This window comes from Arachis ipaensis, chromosome B7 (genome assembly GCF_059453495.1).
Source record: "Arachis ipaensis isolate K30076 ecotype BB chromosome B7, ASM5945349v1, whole genome shotgun sequence".
In the NCBI taxonomy this organism is placed as follows: Eukaryota; Viridiplantae; Streptophyta; class Magnoliopsida; order Fabales; family Fabaceae; genus Arachis; species Arachis ipaensis.
Window position 1 is genome coordinate 46,864,062 of NC_142442.1, and position 9,341 is coordinate 46,873,402.

The 9,341-nt window shown below is 38.7% G+C and overlaps 1 non-coding gene across 1 annotated transcript; it reads right to left on the reverse strand.

The window, feature by feature from the left end:
• Positions 1 to 5,759: 5,759 nt before the first annotated feature.
• Positions 5,760 to 5,863, reverse strand: LOC148551038 (small nucleolar RNA R71). Its single transcript, XR_015893678.1, has one exon. It is a non-coding gene; the product is annotated as a small nucleolar RNA R71 (small nucleolar RNA).
• Positions 5,864 to 9,341: the final 3,478 nt, after the last annotated feature.

A 9,341-nucleotide genomic window follows, 5' to 3' on the forward strand; every position in this document is an offset into this window, starting at 1 on the left:
TATGCACTTGACTAACAAGACTCCTAAATGTATTATATAAGACAGAACGAGATAATATATGCATATAATTAAAAAAAAGAAGGAAGCAATTAGAAGTCAAGAACCTTAGTTCTCATTGCCGTCATCTACACCATCTTCCTTATCATCATTCTTTTAGGCTATGTAGAGCATATCCTCCAACACCAAACTTAGAATGATTGCTTGTCCTAACATTGGATTGCCTCCTAACAAGCGTTTCTTTAATGTCACTAGCTTGGCGGTTGGTTCTGAAATTTTCTTTCTCTTCTTCTAGTCGATTAAGAGAAATTACTTTAGCGGACATGAGGAGAAAAAGGATACCCACCGAAAAGAAACTCCCATACAACTCTCTGATTTACTAGGACTAGAGAAAGTATATTCAAGTGTTGAGGGAGAAGACTTCAATACAAATGTGGGTTGTGCATTTAGATTTTTCCTCCCGAAAGCTTGCATGCATAGTTGTAAAGGGACTTTGATGAGCGGATAATTTATACGCTTTTTGGCATTGTTTTTAGGTAGTTTTTAGTATGTTTTAGTTAGTTTTTATTATATTTTTATTAGTTTTTAAATAAAAATCACATTTCTGGACTTTACTATGAGTTTGTGTATTTTTCTATGATTTCAGGTATTTTCTGGCTGAAATTGAGGGACCTGAGCAAAAATCTGATTCAGAGGCTGAAAAAGGACTGCAGATGCTGCTGGATTCTGACCTCCCAACACTCGAAGTGGATTTTCTGGAGATACAGAAGCCCAATAGTAGACATCCTGGGCTTTTCAGCAATATATAATAGTCCATACTTTGCCCGAGATTTGATGGCCCAAACCGGCGTTCCAAGTCAGCATAAAAATTCTGGCATCAAAATGCCAGAACTGGCATAAAAGTTGGAGTTAAATGCCCAAACTGGCACAAAAGCTGGCGTTTAACTCCAAGAAAAGTCTCTACATGTGAAAGCTTCAATGCTCAGTCCAAGCACACACCAAGTGGGCCCGGAAGAAGATTTCTGCATTAATTACTTATTTCTGTAACCCTAGGCTACTAGTTTTCTATAAATAGGACCTTTTGCTATTGTATTTTCATCTTTCAATCTATCTTTTAATCATGTTTTGATGATTGAACCCTCTTTGGGAGGCTTTCCATTCGGCCATGCCTAAACCTTTTGTTCTTATGTATTTTCAACGGTGGAGTTTTTATACACCATAAATCAAGGTGTGGAGCTCTGCTGTTCTTCATGAATTAATGCAATTACTACTGTTTTCTATTCAATTCATGCCTACTTCTTCTCCAAGATATACTCTCGTTCTTAATTCAGTTAAGTCAGAATGAAGGGGTGACCCGTGACAATCACCCAATCTTCGTTACTTGCTTAGCCAAGGTCACGTGCCTGACAATCACAAAGCGATCTACATGATGTTCAACGTAGTCATTGGACGACAGCTGGAGTATATTCTCTTGGGTTTCTAATCTAAGATTGGAACCTTCGTGGTATAGGCTAGAACTATTGGCAGCCATTCCTGAGATCCGAAAAGTCTAAACCTTGTCTGTGGTATTCCGAGTAGGATCTGGGAAGGGATGACTATGACGAGCTTCAAACTCGCGAGTGTTGGGCGTAGTGACAGACGCAAAAGGATCAATGGATCCTATTCCAACATGATCGAGAACCGACAGATGATTAGCCGTGCGGTGACAGCACATTTGAACCATTTTCACTGAGAGGACGGGAAGTAGCCATTGACAACGGTGATGCCCAACATAAAGCTTGCCATGGAAAGGAGTATGAATGGTTGGATGAAGACAATAGGAAAGCCGAAGTTCAGGAGGAACAAAGCGTCTTCATACGCTTATCTGAAATTCTCACCAATGAACTACATAAGTATCTCTATCTTATTTTCTGTTTTATTAATCTTTTAATTATCAATTCTCTATAACCTTTTGAATCTGCCTGACTGAGATTTACAAGATGACCATAGCTTGCTTCAAGCCGACAATCTCCGTGGGATCGACCCTTACTCACGTAAGGTTTATTACTTGGACGACCCAGTGCACTTGCTGGTTAGTTGTGCGGAGTTGTGATAAAGAGTTGAGATTACAATTGTGCGTACCAAGTTTTTGGCGCCATTGATGATCAAAATTTCGTGCACCAGACTTGTATGGCTTTCTCCTAATTATTAGAATGTGCAAGCATGGAGTGTGCATGGATTCCTCCTTTATTTGTGTACCTTCCTCCTTTTTTTGTGCATCTTCGTCTTCTTCCATGTGTGAGTGTGGAGAGTTCTCTATTTCACTGGATTATGAACTCCTTTGATTATTTTCTTCTCTTTCTTCTGTAGGATCTTGCATTGTATCTCTTGGAAGAGAATTTGCGTGTTTCTCTATAAGGTTCTTGGTAATCAACTCCACATATTTCTCTATATTTTTTACACTCATTTTTACATCACATATGCAACTTTGAGCAGTGTTCTCTAATTCTTTCATGGCAAGCTCAAGAGTTGATGGTTCTTGATATGAATAAGGAGATTATGATTCTGATGATGGTCCTTGATATGAATTGCAAGATGGTGGCTCTTGATATGAATAAAAAGAAGATGATGGTTCTTGATAAGAGTAAAAAGAAGATGGTGCTTGATATGAATAGGAAGATGGTGGCTCTTGATATGAATAAAAAAAAGATGATGGTTCTTGATAGATGGGATATGGAGCACAGGAATTTTCTTGATCTTGACTTTGCCAACCAAAATCTGGGTAGTTCCTCCATCCATAATAATATGAATTACTCCTTAGGTGTGAATAGTAACCCATGTGATCTCTCTCCATTATTTTTCTTAGCACAAAACACCAAACAGAGTTAAATGTACTATGTGATAAAAAGGAAAGAATGGAAGGGAAATAAATTTTTTTAATATAAAAAAACAAAAAATTTAAAAAAGGAAAAAGAAAAATAGAATGTAAAAATCAAATAAAAAAATTAAACAAAGAAAAAGTATAATTGGTGCAGAATTTCTAGATCCACAATCTAACCCGCAAGTGCACCGGGTCGTATCAAGTAATACCTCAGGTGAGTGAGGGTCGATCCCATGAGGATTGATGCACTGAGCAACAATAGTCGAAAGATTCACTTAGTTAGGCAAGCAGAAAGTGATGTTTTGGGGTTCAAAAAGCATTAAAGAATACTTTAGAGAATATGAAAGCAAACAATGGATTTGTGTGAAATAAATGTGAGAAGGTAGTTAAGGTATCGGAGATGTATATTATTCCAAATTAAGTTTTCTTACCAACTAATTTAATCATGCAAGATTCATTTCATGGCAAACTGTCAGTGACTAAATCCTAATGTCTTAGTGATTTTGTCTCCTCTAATCTAGTTAACTGCCAATGTCTTGGTCACTTAATTTCGATTAGAGGTTTAAGTTCAACTCTAGTTTATGGCCACAAAAACCCTAATTACCCAAATAAAAAAGGATTATATGTCACGTATCCTGTTAAATCTAAGTAATTAACAATTTATGAGGAATTTACTTTTTATTTTCAAAAAATTTTTTTTTCTATGTTGTTCTTCAGAGTTTTTAAGGATGAATTCTAGAGTTTCATGATGATTTGTTGAAGTCTGGCTGGCTGTAAAGCCATGTCTAATCTTTTGGACCGAGGTTTCAACTTATCATCACAAGAGCTTGTTGATTTCTATCAATTTTGCTGTTGAATGTAATGAACTGCTAAAGCTTGGCTGGCCATTGGCCATGTCTAGTGTTTTGGACCGAAGCTTTCATTGAAAGCTTGGCTAGCTAGTAAGCCATGTCTAATTCCTGGACCGGAGTTTTAGTCTAACATTGCATGATTCCTGGAATTCTCATTAACAATTTTGAATTCCTTATTTTCTTTTGCCAAATTAATTTTCGAAAAAAAATACAAAAACATATTATAAAATCTTAAAACCAAAAATATTTTGCGTTTCTTGTTTGAGTCTAGTGTCAATTTTTAAGTTTGATGTCAATTGCATGTCTTTATTCTTCTTGCATTTTTCGAATGTATGCATTATGTTCTTCATTAATCTTCAAGTTGTTCTTGATGATTTCCTTGCTCTGATCTTTAAATTCTCTTGTTTTGTATGTTTTGTTGTTTCTCATATGAATTCTAAATTTGTTAGTATCTCTAATATGAAAATTTCTAAGTTTGGTGTCTTGCATGCATTGTTTATTTGATCTTAGTTCTTCATGATTTAGTTTCATTTTGTTATTATTCTCTTCAAATTCAAAAATTTTTTTTTCAAAACTATGTCTTTTCAAGTCAATAATACAGAGAATTGAAGATTCAGAACATTCAGCAGAGGAATTACACAGAAAAAGCTGGGCGTTCAAAACGCCCAGTGAGGAAGGAAAACTGGCGTTTAAATGCCAGCCAGGGTACCTGGCTGGGCGTTAAACGCCCAAAAGGGTAGAATTTTGGGCGTTAAATGCCAGAATGGATACCATTCTGAGCGTTTAACGCCAGGATGGCATAAGAGGGAAGATTTTGTTTTTAATTCAAATCTTTTTCAAATTTTCATACTTTTTCAAAATCAAATCTTTTTCAAATCATATCTTTTCAATCATATCTTTTCAAAATCAATTTCTTTCCATTTTTTTATTTTTTTTACTATTTTCAAAAATCCTTGCTAACAATTAGAGATATGATTCAAAAATTTCTTCCTTATTAAGAAAGGTTCAATAATTAAATGTTAAAATCATATCTTTCAAATTACTTGTTAGCCAAGGCAATAATTTTAAAAATCAAATCTTTTTAATTGTTTGTCAATCATATCTTTTTAAAACCATATTTTCTCAATCATATCTTCTCAATCACATCTTTTTCAAAATTGATTTTCAATTATATCTTTTTTATTTCTGATTTCAAAATCTTTTTTCAAAATCACTTAACTACTTTCTCAATTTTAATTTTCGAAAATCATCAATCAATTTTTTTCAAAATTTCTTTTAATTATTTCAAAATCTTTTCAAATTTAATTTCGAAAATTCTCCCCCTCTTCTCACATCCTACTATTTAAGGACTAACACTCCTCCACTATCAGCAATTCGGACTCTCTCTATAAGTTCGAATTCTCTCTTCTCTACCTCCTCCTTCCATTCTTCTCTTCCTCTGACACCTCAAGGAATCTCTATACTGTGACATAGAGGATTCCATACTTTCTTGTTCTCTTCTCTTTCATATGAGCAGGAGCAAGGACAAAGGCATTCTTGTTGAAGCTGATCCTGAACCTGAAAGGACCTTAAAGAGAAAGCTAAGAGAAGCTAAAGCACAACTCTCTGGAGAGGACCTAACAGAAATTTTCAAATAAAAAGAAGCCATGGCAGCCGAAAGCAACAACAATGCCGATAATGCAAGGAAGGTGCTTGGTGACTTTATTGCAACTACTCCAGACTTCTATGGGAGAAGCATCTCTATCCCTACCATTGGAGCAAACAAGTTTGAGCTTAAGCCTCAATTAGTTTCTCTGATGCAACAGAATTGCAAGTTTCATGGACTTCCATTAGAAGATCCTCATTAGTTCTTGGCTGAATTCTTGCAAATCTGTGACACTGTCAAGACCAATGGGGTTGATCCTGAGGTCTTCAGACTTATGCTTTTCCCCTTTGCTGTAAGAGACAGAGCTAGGACATGGTTGGATTCACAACCTAAAGAAAGCCTGAACTCTTGGGAAAAGCTAGTCAAGGCCTTCTTGGCAAAGTTCTCTCCACCTCAAAAATTGAGCAAGCTCAGAGTGGAAGTCCAAACCTTCAGACAGAAGGAAGGTGAATCCCTCTATAAAGCTTGGGAAAGATACAAGCAATTGATCAGAAGGTGTCCTTCTGACATGCTTTCTGAATGGAGCATCATAGGTATCTTCTATGATGGTCTGTCTGAACTGTCCAAGATGTCATTGGACAGCTCTGCTGGAGGATCTCTTCATCTGAAGAAGATGCCTGCAGAAGCTCAGGAACTCATTGAGATGGTTGCAAATAACCAATTCATGTACACTTCTGAAAGGAACCCTGTGAATAATGGGACAAATCAGAAGAAAGGAGTTCTTGAGATTGATACTCTGAATGCCATATTGGCTCAGAACAAAATATTGACTCAGCAAGTCAATATGATTTCTCAGAGTCTGTCTGGCATGCAAGCAGCAACAGGCAGTACCAAAGAAGCTTCATCTGAAGGAGAAGCTTATGATCCTGAGAACCCAGCAATGGAAGAGGTAAATTACATGGGAAAACCCTATGGAAACACCTATAATCCTTCATGGAGAAATCATCCAAATCTCTCATGGAAGGACCAACAGAGGCCTCAACAAGGCTTCAACAACAGTAATGATGGAAGAAATAGGTTTAGCAATAGCAAGCCTTTTCCATCATCTTTTCAACAACAGACAGAGAATTCTAAGCAGAGCCACTCTGACTTAGTAACCATAGTCTCTGATCTAATTAAAACCACTCAAAATTTCATGACTGAAACAAGGTCCTCCATTAGAAATTTGGAGGCACAAGTGGGTCAGCTGAGCAAGAAAGTTACTGAACTCCCTCCTAGTACTCTTCCAAGCAATACAGAAGAGAACCCAAAGAGAGAATACAAGGCCATAAACATGTCCCACGTGGCCGAATGTATAGAGGAGGGAAAGGCAGTGATTTCCACTGAGGAAGACCTCAATGGACATCCACTAGCCTCCAAGGAGTTCCCTAATGAGGAACCATGGGAATCTGAGGCTCATACAGAAACCATAGATATTCCATTAAATTTACTTCTGTCATTCATGAGCTCTGATGAGTATTCTTCCTCTGAAGAGGATGAAGATGTTACTGAAGAGCAAGTTACTAAGTACCTTGGAGCAATCATGATGCTAAATGCCAAGTTATTTGGTAATGAGACTTCGGAGGATGAACTCCTTTTGCTCACCAAAGAACTTGATGACTTGACTAGGCAGAGATTACCTCAGAAGAGACATGATCCTGGAAAGTTCTCAATACCTTGTACCATAGGCACCATGACCTTTGAGAAGGCTCTGTGTGACCTAGGGTCAAGTATAAACCTCATGCCACTCTCTGTGATGGAGAAGCTAGGGATCCTTAAGGTACAAGCTGCAAGAATCTCACTAGAAATGACAGACAATTCAAGGAAACAGGCTTATGGACTTATAGAGGATGTCTTGGTAAAGGTTGAAGGCCACTACATCCCTGCTGATTTCATAATCCTAGACACTGGAAAGTGTATGGATGAATCCATCATCCTTGGCAGACCCTTCCTAGCCACAGCAAAAGCTGTGATTGATGTTGACAGAGGAGAATTGGTCCTTCAAGTGAAAGAGGACTCCCTTGTGTTTAAAGCTCAAGGATCTCCCTCTGTAACTATGGAGAGGAAGCATGAAAAGCTTCTCTCAATGCAGAGTTAAATAGAGCCCCCACATTCAAACTCTAAGTTTGGTGTTGGGAGGCCAACATCATGCTCTGAGTATCTGTGAGGCTCCATGAGAGCCCACTGTCAAGCTATTGACATTAAAGAAGCGCTTGTTAGGAGGCAACCCAATTTTATTTTATTATATCTATTTATTTTCTATTGTTATTTTATGTTTTTATGTAGGTTGATGATCATGTGAAGTCACAAAAACAACTGAAAAAGCAAAAACAGAATGAAAAATAGTATTAAAAACATCACACCCTAGAGGAGAAGCTTACTGGCGTTTAAACGCCAGTAAGGGCACCAGATTGGCGTTTAACGCCAGAAAGGGGCACAGAGCTGGCGTTAAACGCCAAAAAGGGGAGAAAAGCTGGCGTTAAACGCCAGAAATGGGCAGCAACCTGGCGTTTAACGCCAGGATTGGCACCGGAAGGGGCGTTTACGTGCCAACATGGTGCAGGGATGAGAAATCCTTGACACCTCAAAATCTGTGGACCCCACAGGATCCCCACCTACCTCATCTCTCTCTCTCTTCTTCACACCTTCCCATAACACCCTTCCTCAAATACCATTCACCAATCACCTCAATACCTCTTCCCCAAAAACCCCTCACCTATCAAACCGTACCCTCTTCTCCATAATCTCTCCACCAATCCACATCCATCCATCATAAAACCCCACCTACCTCACCATTCAAATTCAAACCACTTTCCCTCCCAAACCCACCCATACATGGCGAACCCTACCCCTCTCTCCACTCCTATATAAACCCATCTTAACTCATTCGTTTTCATAAATTATACATACTACTCCTCCCCCTTGGCCGAACCACAAAACCCCCTCCATCTCCTCCATTTTCTTCTTCTACTCTTTTCTTTCTTTTTTTGCTCGAGGACGAGCAAACCTTCTAAGTTTGGTGTGGTAAAAGTGTTGCTTTTTGTTTTTCCATAACCATTTATGGCATCTAAGGCCGGAGAAACCTCTAGAAAGAGGAAAGGGAAGGCAAAAGCTTCCGCCTCCGAGTCATGGGAGATGGAGAGATTCATCTCAAAGATCCATCAAGACCACTTCTATGAAGTTGTGGCCAAGAAGAAGGTGATCCCCGAGGTCCCTTTCAAACTCAAAAAGGGTGAATATCTGGAGATCCGACATGAGATTCGAAGAAGAGGTTGGGAAGTTCTCACCAATCCCATTCAACAAGTCAGAATCTTAATGGTTCAGGAGTTTTATGCCAATGCATGGATAACCAAGAACCATGATCAAAGTGTGAACCTGGTCCCAAAGAATTGGCTTACAATGGTCTGGGGGAAATACTTAGATTTCAGTTTGGAAAATGTAAGGTTGGCATTCAACTTGCCCATGATGCAAGGAGATGCACGCCCCTACACTAGAAGGGTCAACTTTGATCAAAGGTTGGACCAAGTCCTCATAGACATTTGTGAAGAGGGCGCTCAATGGAAGAGAGATTCAAGAGGGAAGCCGGTACAACTAAGAAGGCATGACCTCAAGCCCGTGGCTAGGGGATGGTTGGAGTTTATCCAATGCTCGATCATTCCTACTAGCAACCGGTCTGAAGTTACTATAGACCGGGCTATCATGATCCATAGCATCATGATTAGAGAGGAAGTAGAAGTTCATGAGGTTATATCCCTAGAACTCTACAAGGTGGCGGACAAGTCCTCTACTTTGGCAAGGTTAGCCTTCCCTCATCTCATTTGTCACCTCTGCAATTCAGCTGGAATTGACATAAAGGAAGACATCCTCATTGATGAGGACAAGCCCATCACTAAGAAAAGGATGGAGCAAACAAGAGATCCCACTCATGGACAAGAGCATGAGGAAATTCCTCATCATGAAATCCCTGAGATGCCTCAAGGGATGCATTTTCCTCCACAAAACTATTGGG